A 20,673-nucleotide genomic window follows, 5' to 3' on the forward strand; every position below is an offset into this window, starting at 1 on the left:
AACCCTCTGCCGCGAACCCATGTATTATGGTGTTCACTCTTTTCAAGTGAGTATCCAAGTCATCATCTGTTAGATAGATGTCATCGACATAAGATAATGCCTCATCATCATATATTTGTAGTAACTCTGTTACTCTCGCTGAGAATAATCCTGGGCTGTTCTTGAACCCCTGTGGCAAACGACAGAAATTTCTGCGAGCCATTTATTGAGAAAGCGGTCAAATATCTGCTTTCTGGTGCTATGTTTTGACAAAAGAAACCATTAGAGATGTCTAATGTTGTTTTGTATTTTTTGCGCACTATGCTATTCATTAGTGCTGCACTGTGTGAGTTTTGTACTGCAAATGTTTTACAACATGAGTTAAGGTGTCCGTAGTCCAAAACTAGACGATATGAATCATCTGGCTTGGAGACAGGAAACAAAGGATTGTTCATTTGTGAGGTGCATGTTTCAATCACCCCCTGGTATTCAAGTTGATCTAAGATCTCTCTGACCTGTTTTTTTGCTTCTTGCTTAATTGGGTACTGCCTTTGTGCAGTTGGTTGAGATTTTAACTGGATTTTGTGAGGAGGTGAGTCCTCATCCCATCCTACATGGTTTTTATATAATGCAGGAGCTTGGGCTACTGCCCACTTTCTTGCAAGTGTATATTTTTTATGTATTGGAATGTGATTTGAGAAGGTAGGCATAATCATTTCTTCGCCATGAGGGCACTCCCTGACAAACTCTGGTGGCCAGTCTTTTTCAGCTAAAAGGATGTCATAGCCTTTGGAGAGGTTATCCCAAAATAGACCCCTTATTTTCCTAGTCTTATCTCCCTCTATACGTAATGTTATTTTGTATATTTTATGAGGTTTGCTAACTCTGGTGTCTGCAGTTTCCACCTGAATGTATTCATTTGTGTCCACTGTCTCCAGATGATTCATCAGGATCTTGCGAGCTATGCTCACTTCTGCTGCGCTGTCTAGCATTGTCTGAGCCCACTCTCCATTTTTCAGCTGTGTCCTCAGTATCCTCGGCATGTTTGATTACTTTACACCCTGAACCGCCGCTAAACCTTGTGGAGGGAGGTGCTGCCTGCCGGTTCACACACGCCGCCACGAACTTCACCTGGTTGCTGGAGGAGCTGCCCTTGCCCGGTCCGGGATCTACCGCGCTGCTGCTCCTGTGTTCACGACTTGCAGCACCCGCTCCGCGGGTGCCGCTGCGCAGCAGTCGGTGAGGGGCAGGTCTCAGCTGTTTGCAAGTCGGACGCCCGGAGGAGGAAGATCCATTGAGAGCAGTCAGAGGGAGCGCGCCAGCAGGGACTCGTAAGACCAGGAGTCCCTGCTCTGCACAGGTGTGCACGGCCGCGCCCCCTGACAGACACGCCCACCCGCCTGCAACGCCCCTTATTACCAACGTGCAGGGCGCTAAGCGGGACGCGAGCGGGACGCCGAGTGAAGCCCGAGCAAGGGGCGGGCAGTCTGTGGCAGTCAGGGGCAGACAGAGGCTGGGCTGGGCCACGTCTTTTACATCCAGCCCTGGGCCCTGGTGGGTTGCGTGTCATTCCCTAAAGGCATACCTCTTACCATGTCAACCCGTTCTGGTAAATTACTTAGGAGCGAGGGCGAAAGGGGAGATGCTGTTGGGAGCCCAGTGATTGGAACCATGGACCGTTTTATAACCAGAGTGGCGGCGGTCATTGATAAGGAGATCGCTATGTCTGAACGCCGTCTCTCTGAGGTTTATCTCCCTTCTAGACGCTCCTCACTGGGGGCTGTAGCCCAGGCCTTGTCACCGGCCTGTGAGCGGGTCCAATCTGTTCCCCCTGATGTCCCGGATGGCTCTGTAGATTCCCCCCAGATGGTAGAAATAGGGACAAACATAGAAAGGTTGGAACATCTGGTTGCGCTTCTACCTAGTGGCGTTGTGGAAGAGGGTGGCGCAAGTATATCGCATTCACCTGCACCCCCAAACATAGGCACAACTCAAATATTATTGCCAACTCCACCTGTTCCCAAAAAAGTAAACCTAGCTGGGGTGCCATCTGTGTATGACTCGAGTGGGCAGAGTAAAAGGGCCAAAAATAAAAGGGCAGCCAGCTCTAGTAAGGGTAAGCTGGTGAGACAGGCCGCGCTCTACAAACGACCGAGGAAGCCTCTTGGGCAGGGCGGGAAGGACGTAAAGGGGTCGGTCCCAGAGGACAAGGCAGTGGTGGAGGGGGGCTCTGTGGACACACCCACGGGTAATAATAATTGTTCGTCCCCTAGTAGTAGTGCTGTTAATGTCTCCACATTTATTGACCCCAAGATTATTGACAGCATTATGGAGAGGGTAAACAGTCTCTTGATGCCCCTGTTGACCCAGGTTAAGGGTTTGGGGGCTAGAATAGATAAACTAGAGCAATCTACCCTCGACGGCTTTTTCTCACTTAAATCTACAATTAAACAGCATAAAAGAGTGAGTGAGAACCAGGCCATGGGACTAAAGGGGAGTGTGCCCCCAGTAGCTTCCTTGCCACTACAGGCGGATTCTAATCCTCCAACTAGGGCAAATAAAGTAGATACTAGCAAAGTGCAAGTACCAGTACCTGTAATTCCTCCCCCAACAAAAGGAGGGCCCCAACACAAGGGAATGGAAACATCTTCTGAGGTTGCCAAAAGTACATCAAAACTAACACCCCAATTGCAGCCCCCGACAAGTAGAGGGACGGCAAAGGTTAGCCAAGCCTCTGGTACACAAGACAAAGGCAAGGGAGCAGCGACAGAGATGGTCGCCAAAACTGCCCCTCAACCTGCAGCCCCAGTTGCTACCACAGTGGCCCCCCGCACATTCCCACGGAGGACCCCCCCCATAAATCTCCCACCAGATTGTCATCCTTTTGTTGCTGTACTAGTAAATGTTCCCCCACTGAAGGAATACCAGTTGGAGGATCAACAGGCTCTCAAGAATAAGTGTATCCACTGGCTAAAGTTAAACAAGCCAATCCCGAGTGGTGTGGATGGGCTAATTCTAAGTGTTCGCAGAGTAGGGTGGGTACGACAAGGAAAGAAAACACAGGAGGGGGATTGTGTAATAATAAACTTCCAAGATCTCAGAGTGGTGAGCTCCATCTGTGGCCCTATAAAAATATGGATGTGGTAGGGGTTAAATTAGTGGATCTAACCTTTTTTTACCCCAGGCCAATTGTTATGTCACCCTGGGCGGGCCCTAGCACATCTGGCTTAGGCCAAAACCGGGACCCATGTTGGGTTGGGGGTCTTGGGTACAACGGGTTGAACCCCCTGTGGGGGCCAGGGAGTTGTTGACTGGAGGGGGGTGATACGAGGGAAATTGTAGTTTCTGACATGGTAACTGGCAATAGAACAGGTTTAATGACAGCACCACCACCTCGAATAGTTTCACCTATAAGTACAGGCGACAGTGGGTTGGTAGACCCTCTGCCCATTTCTTTGGACTGTAATTTGCCTGTTCCCCCTGTGAGGCCTGTGGACAGGAGTGTTCTCGAGGTCAGCGACACATCAGCTGTGACGGACCGTGTTTTTAAGGTTTTCAGCTGGAATGTCGCAGGGATCGCGAGAAAGTTGGCCCTCCCAGACTGGAATGCTTTGGTTGATGAGCATGCCATATGCATCTTCCAGGAGACCTGGAGTTTGGAGCCGATACATAGGGTGGGATTCTCCTCCTATTTTGTGCCTGCACTAATCTCGGAATCAGGGAGAGGACGCCCTTTGGGTGGCCTGCTCATATGGGTGGCAGCTTCCCTAGACTGCAGAATAGAGGAGTCTCAGACAGGCTGTCCAGATATTCAAAATATTATTCTAAGAGATTCCAGGGGCCGTACAATATTGAATATTTATAACGTGTACGCCAGAGGGACTAAGGGCGGGAGGAAGTCCACTGTATTATCTCTTCTGGAGAGTCTTCTTAGTACAACTTTACATAAGTTGTGTACCCTGGTCGCGGGAGACATGAATTGTACGTTCGAGCCTTTGGGCTCGGATGTTGCCTTAGACCAGGATGAGGAGGACGCTAAGATAGGGATCCCAGCCCTGGAGATTCCACCCATTAGGAGATGGTCAGAGGTGGCATTACAGTTATACACCCTGAGTATCGAATTAAATCTAAGGGCAGTGAATGGGAGGACAAACTCAGATAGGGGGGGGGCTCATACCTATAATAGACCAGGACACACTTCTAGAATCGACTATATCTTATTAGATATATGTCTGTGGAGCCAGGTGAGGGACATGGTTGTGGTCCCGAGGGTCGAAAGCGATCACAATCCACTTTCCTTGACCATGGTCCAGTGGTGGTGTTTTTCTAAGAAGGGTCCCACTAACCCCACATTAGCTCCCCTTGATGAGTCGGTAGTCTCACTCTGTGGAAGGCGTCTAAAATGGGCTAAATTGGTCCTCTCGGAGGAAAGGGTTGGAGAAATATCAACCCTTTTAGATCAGGCACTGTTAAACCTGGGGTCCCTCCCGGAAGGGGTGGGAAGGGCTTGCGGGGTCTTTGTCTCCCTAACAGAGGCTCTGACAAATGTGTTTACCATCCCCTCGAGCAAGGTAGGGAAGAAAGGAGGTGTAAAGCAAGGTAACAGTTGGTACACACAAATATGTAGGGTACACAAAGCAAGACTTGTAGAGGCAGTGAAATTCAAATCCCACCCTGATATATTGGAAGCAAGGAAGGCTTATAATAGATCCCTTAAATCTGCTAAGAAGGAGTGGGAAGAGAAATTTTGGGAGGACCTACTTGTTGCCAGCAAAAGTAAAGACTCAAGGGGTTTTTGGAACCTTGTAGGCTCCCGGAATAGGCCCGACGAAGTTATGAGACCCTGTAATATCCCCCCACAAGGCTGGGTAAAACATTTTGGGGCTTTATACCTCCCGGCGGATGGGGCACTAAATGTCAGGGTGCTCCCCCCACGAGTATCTGAACGTCACGGCTACAATCTCTTTTCAGCTCTAGAGATTGAAAAGGTAATTGGGTGGGTAGCCCCCCGGAAGGCAGCAGGCCCAGATGGCTTACCGGGGGATCTCATGCGGGCATATCCAGTGGCCTGGGGAAGGGTTATTGCAGCACTCCTCAATGATATTATGAAGGGGGGGCCAGTGCCCGATTCCTGGAAAGGGGCGGTGGTGGTCCCTATATTTACAAAAAAGGATCTAGAGAAATCCCGGGGAACTACCGGCCCATAAGCCTCATTGACTCCACCCAAAAGATAGCAGGTAAAGCTATACTTGGTAGGATTCTTCATTGGGTGGAGGAAAACAAAATACTATCAGACTTCCAGGCAGGGTTCCGGGTAGGAACAGGGACGATAGAGCAGGTATTTAGGTTAGCACTCCTTGGCTGGAAGGTGGTGGAGCTAGGCAAGGGCAGTCTATACTTGGCCTTTATAGATCTGAGGACTGCCTTTGACCTAGTTCCTCGGGAGGAGTTATGGAGGGTGCTTTATGGGTTGGGATTGCCTCCCTACATCTTGTCCCTCCTTATTAGCCTTCACGCCCATACCTTTGCTCAGGTTCGCTGGGGGAGAAATGGAGAGCTAACTGAGAAAATTCCAGTGTCTAGGGGTGTGAGACAGGGATGCGTCCTTGCGTCCACCCTCTTTTCACTATATGTTAATGGGGTGGTGGAATATCTCCAGCAAGAACCAGCCAACGCTCCTTGTCTCGGGGGAGTGCGGATTCCAACCCTACTTTTTGCGGACGATACGCTCTTGATTTCTAAGACTCCGCAAGGCCTCCAGAAGTTGCTAACCCGTTTCCAGAACTTTTGCGTTTCAAGGGGCTTGGTAATCAACGTGGATAAAACTAAGTTTTTAATTCTAAACCCTCCAAGGAAACTGGGCCGCCCACCTATTCTCAACTCTGTTCCCTTGGAGAAAGTATCCGAATTTGATTATCTTGGAATACGGATTACGGATAGCATGAACTGGTCACCTCACATTGCCAAGATGGTCTTGAACCACAAGAGAGCAGGAGGTGCCCTTCTGAGGGAATTCCGGGCATCACCGAGGAGGTCGCTTGCCCCAGTAATTGACATCTACAAGGCTAAGGGAGTAACATCAGCCTTGTATGGGGCAGAGCTGTAGGGGCATTGCTGCCTGGATTCCCTGGCGACAGCAGAAAGCAAGCTTTTGAAATCTTTAATCGCCCTCCCTCCGAGCACTCCAACAGTGCCTGTGCTGTTGGACACAGGTTGTAAGAAAATCAAAGACCAAGCCCGGCTTCGTCCACTCCTTCTATGGGCACGTATTTGGAGGGGTGAAGAGCTAAAATCATACGCTGAAGGGTTGGCTGAGATAATGAGCCTGGGCGGTTGGGCGAAGATTAAGTGGTTGAGAGACACCAAAAAGCTTTTGGAGGAACTTGGGCTGGGGGACTGTTGGTCATCAAGAACGGCTCCACCAAAAGATGTTCTGAAAAGATTATACTGGAATTGGGTTGCGGATCAGTTAGTTATAAATTCTAGTCATTGTAAATCTACAGCTGCCTTTTTAACAATAAAAGATGTAGCAGTTTACGAACCTTACCTGGACCTAATTACCCTTCCAGCTGATCGAGCACTATACTTTAAATTCAGAGTGGGCTCCCTTCCAGTAGGGGCCCTGGTGTCAAAGTGGAAATCAGGTGCCCACAAGTCCCCCTTTTGTGCCCGTTGTACCACTAGGATAGAGTCTATACCGCATATCCTGTTTGAATGTCCGGACTATGCTAAACCCAGGAGTTTTTGGCTCAAACCCCTTTGTTGCAATATGGGTACGGGTAGTTATCTGGTAGCCCTTCGCATCCTAATGACGGACACTTCCCCTCCCATTGTTTGTGGTATAGCCAAATTTTTAAAGCATTTCTGGTTGATTCGTTGCAAGAGATTGTCAATAGCGGTTTAATTCTTTTTTAACTAACTTATTCTGGCATCACATGTCTTTTTATCTTTCTTAAATGTACATTCAATATTGCTTCTTAAAAATGTTTTTTCTAGTTTTGTAAATGCTGTATTTTGTGTACGCTTTCAAGATATCTTGCATATCGAATAAAAGCTTCAATCAATCAATACTTTAATACTGGCTACCTTCTTTTTTGGAAATTGTAACTTTTTACTTTGATGAGCAGGTTCCTTGTCTTTGGACTTGAAGTGCTCTTCCCTTTGTTCTGACCGTCCTCTTCTTTCCGATTTCTGCGAGGAAGTCTGAAAAGATCGAGATGGACGTGTATCAATATCTTGATATCTATCAGGTTTCTTCAAATTATCCCTATTTCTAAGGTTGTATTTTTTCTCAGAGGGCTCCCTCTGGGGAGACCTATGTCCTTGGTCTGGAGATCTTTCTCTCCGCCGAGGAGACCTTCCTCTGGACTGGAATCTTTTTTCTTTAGGAGTTGATTGTTTATTTCCATCCCAGCTCTTTTTTGGAGCGGTTAGATTATTTTTAATAAATACCTTTTCAGGATTTTCAGTTAGCTGGGGTTTCACTGATTTCCCACCCAAACTATCTCTTCCTAGTTCTTCATAGGATTTTTCTATGATTCTGGCAAGTTCAAATGGTTGTTCCGCTATATCTGTTTCTTTCAACTTCTGGCGGATCGCTACAGATGCTGCTTCCCCTTTTATGTTGGCTAGTAATATAGCCGAGACCTGCTTGAAGTCTTTCAGTAATTTCATACCCAGAGTTAAAGCAGGTTCTGGACCGTATTCATTTTGAATCTGTCTTAGTACGTCTGGTATTACCGCCATGGACGGAACACCATGTGTTTTTGTGTAAATGGAAGCAAAGACTGTGCCCCAAGTGTTACAGTCCTCCACATGTGGTGCAATCCCCATTGGAAGACAGATAGTCAGAATTCTGTGTTTCTCAGTAGGGGTAGTATCCGTAAATACTGCCTCTATTTGAGTGATTTTCTGTGCTAACCAGAATGGAATTTGTTCCCGTTTTATGGTTACTTTACCCAGACATGACTGTATGTTCTGTGGTGTGATTTTATTTGTGTTCCCCTGATGAGGGGTCAGCTGTGGAATGTTAATAGCTGGTTGGACTGTTGAAGTCCGCATTACATATTGGACTAATTGTCTATGTATTTTAATCAGTTGTTTTAGCTGTGCTAGAAGTTCTGGTATTGACATTTTTTCAATGTCTGGATGTGGTGTGTAGCTGGCTAGAACCGGCCACGTTGCTCCTGGTCTACCTAGTGGACCGAGCCTGGTGATGTGATTATTATGTTTTAGGGCGCCTTTAAACCAGAGCAGGTGCTCTTGGTATTTTAATGGGATTTCCACCTCCTCGAAAGGAGTGTAGTCATCCGGAGGTTCCTCTATTTTATAATAGTGGAACTCTTTTGTGACAGTGTTTGCTGCTGGAAAGTTTATCCATGAATAGAATACCTCTGTCTGCCGATATTCGTGTGCCTCAATTACGAATATGACTGTACCACCTCTTGGTGTTAGTCCATTTTCTATAAGTTTAAGTGTTATAGTTTTTCTTATGCTAACCGGGATGAGTATTGCATCCGGGTCCTGCTGTAGGAGACTTGTGTCATCCGCTAGGAGTTGAGCTGCTATTCTAGCTGTCTCCCTCTCTTCTTCAGTTTCTGACATTTTTACTGACAGAAAGGTTTTTGTTGCAGATCAGGTTTTCAAGGAAACAAAGATTAGTTGCACAATATTTTGGAACACTGTATCCTTCAACGTTGAATAAACCAAAAACTATACATAGAAATCTCTTTCTACTAAGTTGTGGCGGATTTTAACCTTTGACCCACTCCAGACGTCTTTGGAGTATTTACGGGAGAAAGGGTCTGTGTGAAAAAGCACGACTGAGTTACTCTAATGTCTTACGTTAGATTTATCGCCTTACCAAACCGTTGGGCGCCATGTAGTGTAGTTCCTATATTCCCAATAGGCTCTGCGCATTGGAATAATATCTTCAATAGTATAGACGTAGGACAGAGGTTAACTAGGTCTTCTACTGACGATATTAGACTTAAGTTTTGGGTGCCAGCTAGCTCAGAGTTCACTAGAAACTTTCTCGAATAAGCGAGGAGGAGTTTAACCTCCCTGGATAGACAAGAAGGGATTTAGTTTCTGACAACCATAGAACATGACAACTTTGCTCTCCCTGATCAAGAGTATATCTCTAGAGTCGTGTGAAAACAAAAGACAGCTATTTTACTCAGTCAATACGTGCATACTTAGTTTCACCAGATTTGTAGAGAAAAGAAGAGACGGGCGTGTTCAATAAAAGGTGTTATTTATTGATCAGTCTCTGTTCTCATCCAAGAGAAATGAATCGCTACAATTGCAATACTTAGGGTTAAGTAGAATGCATATAGTAAAAGCAGGAGTATAAAATAATACTGTAAAAGCATTGATATGGTTTCTCAGCCACATGATACTTTAAAATTGATAAAAGATATACATTCATATATACATTGACTAATCGTACTCAACTGGTGCTTCTAACTACGCCTACCCCGGTGTACCTGACCTAAGCCTAATACATGGGAGGGAGTAAGTAAGTAGCAGTTTAAGTTAAGTTTGTTTTGCCAAGAATCTGACTCAAGAATTCTCTATAAGGGTTTAGTCAGTTCAGTACCTGGGATTTAGAAGGCTGGAGGTCTGGTATCTCTTTCTCAAGACTCGGTATCCCAGTCACCCGCGAAGGTGGGCTGGAAACGCTGGAGGCTGATTTTCTCGGCAAGAGAAAAGACAGCGTCTTCCTCAGCGCGTCAAAAGGGGAGGGGCAGCGTCCGTGGGCTCTCGCATCAGCTGGGCTCTCTGGCAAGTAGTCACTGCTCCAGGTTCATCGCCACCGTGTGTCTGCTTAGGACAGCATTGGTATATTTATACCTGAGAGGTGCTGGGTTTGACGTAAGGATGGACATAAGACGTCAATAAAGATGTCACTAAGAACTGAGCGTTCTTGCAGTGCTTTACAGGAGTTCTTGGACTTAAATCAAAACATGGCAGGCGGGGATTTCCCAGGTTGCTCGAGGCTTGGATTTGTTTAAGAACTCAATGTGCTTTCTAGGCGGCTGGAGGAATAGTGCTTGCTTAATGTGACAGCATGCGCTATGACTAATTTATAACGGGTTTCTGTGCCGTTGTATGGATATTAGTGATTTATAACTGGGCAAGGGTCAGAAATAGGAGTATCGATACAGGTCCCTAGATAAACACACTACAATAAAAACACTTTTATAGCATGTATGTTTGCTCCTTTAGATCCCCATTTATCTTTCATAGTTAAAAATATATTGAAGTGATTTAATGTTGTTATGGAAGCCACCACAAGTTGATGACATTGTGAAACAGCATTAAAGAGTTGGGATTGGCTGACAACGTTTTGATATTGTTAGAACTTGGGGTCTCTAGTTGGCAGTGGTAGGTACCACTGTCCAAATAGGGACCCTTGCTTCTAGTCAGGGTAAGGAGGAAACACTCTTAGATAACCTCAGCTCACCCCCTGGGTAGCTTGGCACGAGCAGTCAAGGCTTATCAAAGGCAATGTGTAAAGTATTTGTACAAACACACAGTAACACAGTGAAAACACAACAAACTGACTCCACAACAGTTTAGAAAAATAAAGGTATTTTTAATCTAAACTACACAAGACCAAAACGACAAAAATCCAACATACACAGTTCAAGAATATGGTTTCAGAAGTGTTCTTAAGGTTGCGTTAAAATAATCCACAGTTGCGTCGCGTTTTAGCCAACAGTACCTTAAGATGCGACAAAAGTTCCAAGTGAAAGCTGTAGCGGTGAAAAGCAAGTGATGCGTCACTCCTGAGACCCTGGGGAGGTGATGCGACAACCACACCGGATGTAGCGGGCATGTTGTGGTGACTCCGGTCTGTATGGAGAGGGATGCGATACCTTGAGTGGATTCCGGTGCACAGGTTTTGTGGAAGCGGCTCACAAAAGGGACGATGCGACAATCTTTGGGGCAGCGACGATCTCCGGTGCGGCGACAATGCGCAGCTCAGCAACGATCTTCTACTCTCGCGGCCCCTCGATGTGATGGCTCTGCTATGATGTTCGCAGCGACGTGATGCGGTCCGCCAGCAAGCGGTGCGACGATCTCACCCAGTGATGACAGGCTCTGCGATGATACTCGCAGCGATGGTAATCTTCCCGCACCGGACTGGTGCGGCCCGCAAATGAAGGATGTGACGACTCTGGCAGCGGCAACAGGCGCTGCGACGATCTCGGCCTTCGTAGCGGCAGAAATTTCCTTGCACTGACGGGGATGCGCTCCGCAAGTGAGCGATGCGATAAAACTTCCAGAAAGTTTTTGAAATCTTGGTTTCCAGCTTCCCAACACAGGTACAACTTCCAGAGGCACCACGACTGGCCCAAGCACTCTAGGAAGGTCAGAACTCTCTCAGCAGAGTTCAGGGAAGCTGGGTGTGAAGTCCTTTTGTTCCTGGGACTTCTTAAAGAGGAGCCAGCTCTTCTCAGGCCCTTGGAGATTCCTTCAAGCAAGGGGACACAGCACAAAGCAAAGTCCTTCCCCTCTCCTTGGCAGCAAATCAACAGCAGGTCAGTCCAGCAGAGCAACAGCAGGACAGTCTTCCTTCTTCAGTTTCAGCTTTTTCATTGGCAGAGGTTCCTTCTTCATTCCAGGAAGATCTCATTTTCTGTAGTCTGGGGTCCTGTACTTATACCCCTAATATTATTTGTTCCCTTTGTGCAGGAGGGCTCTGAGCCCAGTCCAAACCAGTTATGGAGCACTCTGTAGACATGATTCCTTCTCTCCTTTCACAGTGCAGGGCAGAGACTTCAGACGCACCACAGGAGGTGGAGCCAGCATTGTGGGGGCACGCACAGTCCTATTCAGGTCATAGGTACAACTCCTCCCTCCCAACTAGATGCAGATCTCTCTATTCACCACTGGGTGGACTCATTCTGTCTCCTGCAACCCCCCAGCCCTGTCACTCAAACACCAGACAGTCAATTTACAAACAGCCAAAGGCACAAAGAATGGTCAGACAAGGGAACAGCCACTTTCTAAAAGTGCTGTTCTCAAACACAGGATTTAAAAACCACCTTTGCTAAAAGATGTTTTATTAAATTCTGAGTTCAGGGATACCAGACTTGTATGTCCTATCTTGCTCCTATGGGAAGATATTCAGGTAACCACTGTAGCCAGCATTCCCCATGATAGCCTATGGGCAAGATAGCCTCACACTAGTGAAAAACGAAAATGGCTGTAATTCACTACCAGAACATGGCACCTGCACTGGTAAATGCTCTACCTTTCACATACACTGCACCCTGCCCAAGGGGGTACATTGGGCCTTCCATAGGGGTGACCAATGTGTACAGAAAGGGAAGGGTTATGCCTGGTCAGTGGGGACACTGACCAGGTGGACATGGCAGTGCACAGACTGCACACAGGCACTGTGGTGGCAGGCCTGAGACACCATTTTAGGGCTACTCAAGTGAGTGGCACAGTCAGTGCTGCAGGCCCACTAGTAGCATTTGGATTGCCAGCCCTGGCACACTTTACTAGGGACTTTTTGGTGATACAAATATGCCATTCATGGATACTCAATTACAATAACAACTTACACCGAGAGCATTTTCACTTTAGCACTGGTCAGCAGTGGTAAAGTGCTCAGAGTCCTATTGCCAACAACCACAGGTCAGGAAAAACAAGGGAGGAAGAAACACAAAGTTTGGGGATAACCCTGCAAAAAGCGCTATTTCCAACACAACCCCCTTCCAGCCGAAAGCCAGGGTAGACCAAACAATACCTCAATGGGTTTCCCTGCTTAAGGCAATACAACACACAAACTGGCCCAACCAGCAGGGTACTATTCCTGTTCTAGGCCTTCCTGAACCCGGTTCGATCACTCTATCCATACTCTCAGGGTCCACCACGCCAACCCATATGGAACCCTTTTCCTCACCTGTGGACACCACCTGTGCAGCACCTAACCTTAACTTGCTCACACGTGTATCCCAACAGACAGACAGCAAGCCACAGTGGCCACCGACAGTGGTCAGGGATGATACCCAGGCCTTATGCCTCTCCGGGCTCTCAAACCCCTGTGGCATCAGAGGGTGGGGGCAGTAGTCCCAGGTGCTTGGCACCCTTTGTCCACTCTCCCTCCTGTTAGGTCAGGTCTGACATCCTGGCACTGACCCACCAGTCCAGGACCCGTATCCGGTGGCTGGACAGGAGGCTGGGGTGGGCTTCCCCACACCCGGTCCTCTTCTTCCTTGGGGCTCTGTACCCTCCCACCTGGAGCGGTACCCCTTTCTAGAATAGTCAGGGCACCTGTGGCAGGTGTCCCGCACCATTCACCCACCAGTTCAGGGGTTCTATCCTGCAACTGGGATTCCAGGTCAGGGGGGACACCCCAGACCTGGCCCTCAAACCTAGGTTCCAAAACCTCCAGCTCAGGCAACACCTGAACCTGGCTTCCCCACCCAGGGACCAATCCCAGCAGTGGAACACTTGCCCTACGTACCAGGACTTCACTCACAGATGTGCCCACACCGGTAGACAGTACCCACCTGGCCTCCACAACGGTGTGGCCCAGTCCACCCCCAGGGTGAGACTCCTGCCCCCCTTCTAGGGGAAACACTATCCACCAGGACAAACAACCACAGGGGTCACTGACAGCTGTCAGTGATGAGAGCCAGGCTGCATGCCTGTCAGGCCTCTCTAACCACTGTGGCGTCAGAGAGTGGGGGCAGTAGCCCCAGGTGCTTGGTAGCTTGCTTCCACTCTCTCTCTTGCCAAGTCAGGTAGGGCATCCTGACACTGGCCCGCAAGTCCAGGATCTCTACCCTCAGGATGACTGGGGGGCACGGGCGAGGCTCTTCTCTCCCTACCCCGCCTTCTGGGTTCCTGCACTCTCCTCCCAGGAGAGGCGCCCTCAGAACACAACTCTCCTATCAGTTCAGGACCTCCCTCCAGCAACTGGTCTCCCAACCTAGGGTTTAAACCCTCAGGTTGCACCGGGGTCAGAGGCGAGGACTCTCTCCCTCTGTACCCCCTTCTAGTGCGCTGCACCCTCCCTACTGGAGGGGTATACCTGGATGCCAAACTGGTCAGGATACTGGTTACAGATGTCCTTCCTTCCAGGTCAGGCAGATCCTGAACTTGGTCTCCCAACCCAGGGACCAATACCTGCGGTTGTGCACTTGCCCGGCGCACCAGGATTTCATTGGGAACACATATGCCCCCCCCGAGGATGACACACAACTCAGGTGTTGTGTGAGAGTCTGCCTGGCGCAGACCTCCCGACCCCTGTCCATCTGACAGCACAGGAAGATCCCCCAGGACAGAAGTGAGGTCGCCATGGTCCCTCACCAGTGACTCAGCCCTTCTGGCTGGCCCCTGACCCACTGGTTCTCCCACTGGGGACTCCTTCCCCCTCTAACCCCTCAGTCTGGACTTCTGCATCCTCTCAACTGGAGAGGCACTGCCAGACACCAGAACTGATGGAGGCCTGGTTACATGCACTCCCCGTTCACCAGACACTAGGAGATTCTCCTCAAATGGCCTACTAGCACCTTCTAGGCCCCCAACCTGCTGTTCCCTTAAGGAACCCTCCAGGCCCTGAGACTGGGTTTCGGGCACTTTGGGACCCGCAGTCCCACACTCACTCTCTCTCCACTGAGACAGGACGTTAGCCCTTACACCCCTCCCACTACACTGGGACCTAACTGGGCTACATTGAACCTCTTCCACCTCACAGGTCTGGAAGATATCTGAGCCACTCCTTTTGGTATCACTCCCCAATGCCTCTTCAGACTCTCTGGAATCCACCAAGAGGTCTGCCTCCAATGCAAGCTCTCTGGTATCAGAGAACTCACACTCCACCGGGTGTTGGCATAGCTCTGGAAAACAGGGATTTAAAATATGCTCTCCAATAAATGAATCACACAGCCCCCCACAGTTGTTAACCAAGCTACCCTTTGCCTCACCCTCCAGTGCCTCACACAAGTACCCCACACCACTCTCCTGAGATTGGCAAGACAGTGTACTACTGTCTCTGTCACACATCCCACACTCTTCTGGCTGGTCTTCACACTCACACACCATGGATTCTACCATGGGGGAACCCCTCTCCCTGCACCTCTCATCTAGAGTCAGTAGAGTGTCCCTCCCATCACTAGGAATATGATCCCCTGTGTCAGTCCCCCAATCTACTTCAGGGACACATGTAGCCAGAATTCCCCATTATAGCCTATGGGCAAGATAGCCTTACAATAGTGAAAAACGAAAATGGCTGTAATTCACTACCAGAGCATGTCAGCTGCACTGGTACATGCTCTACCTTTCACATACACTGCACCCTGCCCAAGGGGGTACCTTGGGCCTTCCATAGGGGTGACCAATGTGTACAGAAAGAGAAGGGTTATGCCTGGTCAGTGGGGACACTGATCAGGTGGACATGGCAGTTCACAGACTGCACACAGGCACTGTGGCGGCAGGCCTGAGACACCATTTTAGGGCAACCCATGTGGGTGGCACAATCAGTGCTGCAGGCCCACTAGTAGCATTTGTATCACCATCCCTGACACACGCAGTGCACTTTACTAGGGACTTCTTGGTGATACAAATATGCCAATCATGGATAACCAATAACAATAACAACTTACACCAAGAGCATATGCACTTTAGGACAGGTCAGCAGTGGTAAAGTGCCCAGAGTCCTATTGCCAACAAACACAGGTCAGGAAAAACAAGGGAGGAGGAAGCAAAAAGTTTGGGGATAACCCTGCAAAAAGGACCATTTCCAACAGCTATGAAGACATGCACGTAGACATTCCGACGGCTGTTAGCTACCCTTGAGTAAGAGTATTGATGGGTGTTTTCTTTAAAGCATTTATTGTGCATGAGTGAAATGTCTGCTTATTTGTGTTGCTTATATGTTCCCAAATGGACAGGGGTTTGCCAGTGAAAGTCACAGAACTTTTCCAGTGAGTCCATCTGGTTCTACTTGAAATCCATAATTACTGAATGGTGAATGTAGAGCATCTATGCAGTTGGGAAAAGACAATTCTTATTTGTTGACACAGAGAGTTTAGAGGAATAAAATCAATTGTATAATAAGAACTCAGGAGTTCGCTTTTACTTTCATTGGATTGCAAGGAAAGTGGATGAAGGTTTGTATGTGTACATACATATATATTCACTGAAAAAACCATAGGTTATACACCATATATAGTTAGGAATTAGCATTTACAAAACCTTATTTTACTCACACAAAACCATTGAAATTCGCATATATATTTAGTTGCACTAACTATATATCGCGCACCCGCAATCCACTGCTGATCATGTCACATATTACATCATTCATGACATGGTCAGTGACATCACTGATGACATCACTGATGACATCTCAAATGACATCACTGATGACATCACTGATGACATCTCAAATGACATCACTGATGACATCACTGATGACAACATCCAGTGACTGTATGTTTCTGTAAAGTTAAAATATGTCTTACATATTGAAGAATGAGTGGATTTATAAGTGTCTGGATGAAGGATTTAGTAGGTGCATGACTGACTGTATGAGTGAGTGATTAAATGTGTCTCACTGAGTGCATGGGTTAGTGACTAAACTGTCTTAATTTGTGCATCATTATATCTGTTGTTCTGTAAACTGCTGCATGTGTTGATCAGTAGCTATATGAGTAACTATATGGGTTATTGATTAGTTGCCCAAGTATTTGTATGGGAGACTGAGTGTGTGTGTGGGTGGCTGGGAGGTGTATGACTCTGTGCATAGATGTGTGAGCAGTTGATTCACTAGATGTATGGGTTCAAAAGTGCATGTGGAAACAGCTGTATGGGCGGTTGACTGTGTGCATGAGTATATTGGTGAGTGAATGGATATCTCAGTGCTACATGTCAAAGTAAGTACATATGTAAAACACAGTACATTTGAGAGTTGACATATATAAATAACTGTGCATAAGAGCCAGTGAATGTGTGAGTGGCTGTATGGATCATTGTGAACTTGTATCCGGGATTGTATAAGAGAGTAAATATGTGTTAGTATATGTTTGAATAAGTAAGGTGTGTATAACTGTATAGTTGAGAAAATGGAGGTGTGATTGATTCTTTGCATGACTGATAAGGTGTGTGTGTAACTCCATGGATGAGTGACAGTCTGTGAGTGTCTGTTTACACTGAGTGTATCTAAGGTTATATTAGAGTCTGAAGAGGTTCATCGTATTATCACATGAATGATGTCATCAGTGATGTGATCAGTAATGTCAAATGAGATGTCATCAGTGATGTCATCAGTGATGTCATTTGAGATGTCATCAGTGATGTCATCAGTGATGTCATTTGAGATGTCATCAGTGATGTCATCAGTGATGTCACTGACCATGTCATGAATGATGTAATATGTGACATGATCAGCAGTGGATTGCGGGTGCGCGATATATAGTTAGTGCAACTAACTATATATGCGAATTTCAATGGTTTTGTGTGAGTAAAATAAGGTTTTGTAAATGCTAATTACTAACTATATATGGTGTATAACCTATGGTTTTTTCAGTGAATTTTCAAGGTTTTGTAAATGCTAATTCCTACCTATATATGGTCTATAACCTATGGTTTTTTCAGTGAATTTCAATGGTTTTTAATAGCAAATATCAAAAGCTTTAAAATGTATTCTTCTATAAATCGAAAAATATATTTTGTATGTTCTTAATACAATTTTTTTATGTATATATTTTTTTTTAATTATTTTTTTGTTTCGCTACCGGTCCGCGCACCGGGTAGCTTCCCGTTAGCTCAATTTGGTGCCGCGACCCGGTCCGCGAACCGGTAAACGTTCCGTTTGCGCAACTTTGCGAAAATTTGAAAAAAAATGTGGGTTTTTTTTCCGCACATATGGGCCTCCTCAGCCACCCTCAGAAAACCTAGGGGGTCAGGATACATCTCCCGTGCCCCCTTATACCCATTTCCCACATTGTTTTTCCTCCATCTTGTGATTAAATTCGACCGAAACACAAGATGGCGGACTCCCGTTACGCTACCGGTTAGCTACCCGGTTCGCGTACCGGGTAGCGCCTCTACCGCGAAAAAAACGGAAATTTTTTATTTTTTTATTTTTTGCCCCGCGGGACCCTTTAATAGCCCCCTCATCAATCCTAGGGGGTCAGGAAGGGTCTACCTTGCCCCCTTTCATTAATTTCCCCCTTCGTTTTTCTTCACCTCTTGTCTCTCGATCCTACCAAGAGACAAGATGGCGGCCGCTCCGGACTGTTTAGAATGTTGACAGACACCGGAGAGCCAATCAGCTTCGCTTCGCGAAGTTCCGTTACGCGTCAGGTACGCGAACCGGGGCGCTAACCGGAGCGCTGTTACAGATATATATATTTTTTTGAACATTAATTTATCAAAATCCACTGCAGCACATATATTGAGACCTAGCAAAGGCACATCGGGCAAACAATATCTACAATTTTGGCAAGTTTCGTGGAAATCCATTCAGCCGTTCGAGCTAAAAGTGAGTCCAACCGCCCTATGGAAAATTGCATCGGAAAAATGCGTTTTAGGACCCCCCTTTTTTCTCGGCCCCCCCTTGACGAAACCCCCCCAAATTTTCAGGGGCTGCTCAGAACCACAATGTTCCATTCTCCTGAGAATTTCAGCCAATTCCGTCCTCAAACGCCAAAGTTATTCGACATAGAATTTTCAAAAATCCCATAGGAAAAAAATCCTAACTATATATACCTACTGGCGAACGCCAGTAGGTAATATATATATATATATATATATATGTATATATATATATATATATATATATATATATATATACATATATATATATATCAATGCTCGAAGGTGTCCACCTTTGAGTAGCACGCGAACAGCAGCTTGGTTTATGTATAGGTGAGGACGGGGATCCACTCGTAGACGCCGCTCCGTACGGGATCTGCCCGACGCGTTTCGAAGCTCCATTTGCTTCTCTTCAGGGGCTTTAACGGAAGCGGTGTGCGCAACCGCCAACCCACTTCCCCATTTTATATATAACACACCCACCGATGGGAGGCTCAAATGAGACTGTGCATTCTGGGAAGTGTGGTCCGGGAAGCACACAATCAAGTCCTGTATGGACTCCACAAGTGGGCCCGTCCTCGATTCCAAGTACGACTGCTGCTTCACTTTAGTGACCCCCAGGGTGCCGGGGTGGTGCATACTCCGCGGCTGGACGGCCGCGTATAAATCAATGCTCGAAGGTGTCCACCTTTGAGTAGCACGCGAACAGCAGCTTGGTTTATGTATAGGTGAGGACGGGGATCCACTCGTAGACGCCGCTCCGTACGGGATCAGCCCGACGCGTTTCGAAGCTCCATTTGCTTCTCTTCAGGGGCTTTAACGGAAGCGGTGTGCGCAACCGCCAACCCACTTCCCCATTTTATATATAACACACCCACCGATGGGAGGCTCAAATGAGACTGTGCATTCTGGGAAGTGTGGTCCGGGAAGCACACAATCAAGTCCTGTATGGACTCCACAAGTGGGCCCGTCCTCGATTCCAAGTACGACTGCTGCTTCACTTTAGTGATCCCCAGGGTGCCGGGGTGGTGCATACTCCGCAGCTGGACGGCCACGTATAAATCAATGCTCGAAGGTGTCCACCTTTGAGTAGCACGCGAACAGCAGCTTGGTTTATGTATAGGTGAGGACGGGGATCCACTCTTAGACCCCGCTCCGTACGGGATCTGCCCGACGCGTTTCGAAGCTCCATTTGCTTCTCTTCAGGGGCTTTAACGGAAGCGGTGTGCGCAACCGCCAACCCACTTCCCCATTTTATATATAACACACCCACCGATGGGAGGCTCAAATGAGACTGTGCATTCTGGGAAGTGTGGTCCGGGAAGCACACAATCAAGTCCTGTATGGACTCCACAAGTGGGCCCGTCCTCGATTCCAAGTACGACTGCTGCTTCACTTTAGTGACCCCCAGGGTGCCGGGGTGGTGCATACTCCGCGGCTGGACGGCCGCGTATAAATCAATGCTCGAAGGTGTCCACCTTTGAGTAGCACGCGAACAGCAGCTTGGTTTATGTATAGGTGAGGACGGGGATCCACTCGTAGACGCCGCTCCGTACGGGATCTGCCCGACGCGTTTCGAAGCTCCATTTGCTTCTCTTCAGGGGCTTTAACGGAAGCGGTGTGCGCAACCGCCAACCCACTTCCCCATTTTATATATAACACACCCACCGATGGGAGGCTCAAATGAGACTGTGCATTCTGGGAAGTGTGGTCCGGGAAGCACACAATCAAGTCCTGTATGGACTCCACAAGTGGGCCCGTCCTCGATTCCAAGTACGACTGCTGCTTCACTTTAGTGACCCCCAGGGTGCCGGGGTGGTGCATACTCTGCGGCTGGACGGCCGCGTATAAATCAATGCTCGAAGGTGTCCACCTTTGAGTAGCACGCCAACAGCAGCTTGGTTTATGTATAGGTGAGGACGGGGATCCACTCGTAGACGCCGCTCCGTACGGGATCTGCCCGACGCGTTTCGAAGCTCCATTTGCTTCTCTTCAGGGGCTTTAACGGAAGCGGTGTGCGCAACCGCCAACCCACTTCCCCATTTTATATATAACACACCCACCGATGGGAGGCTCAAATGAGACTGTGCATTCTGGGAAGTGTGGTCCGGGAAGCACACAATCAAGTCC

Source organism: Lissotriton helveticus, chromosome 6, assembly GCF_964261635.1.
Source record: "Lissotriton helveticus chromosome 6, aLisHel1.1, whole genome shotgun sequence".
Lineage (NCBI taxonomy): Eukaryota > Metazoa > Chordata > Amphibia > Caudata > Salamandridae > Lissotriton > Lissotriton helveticus.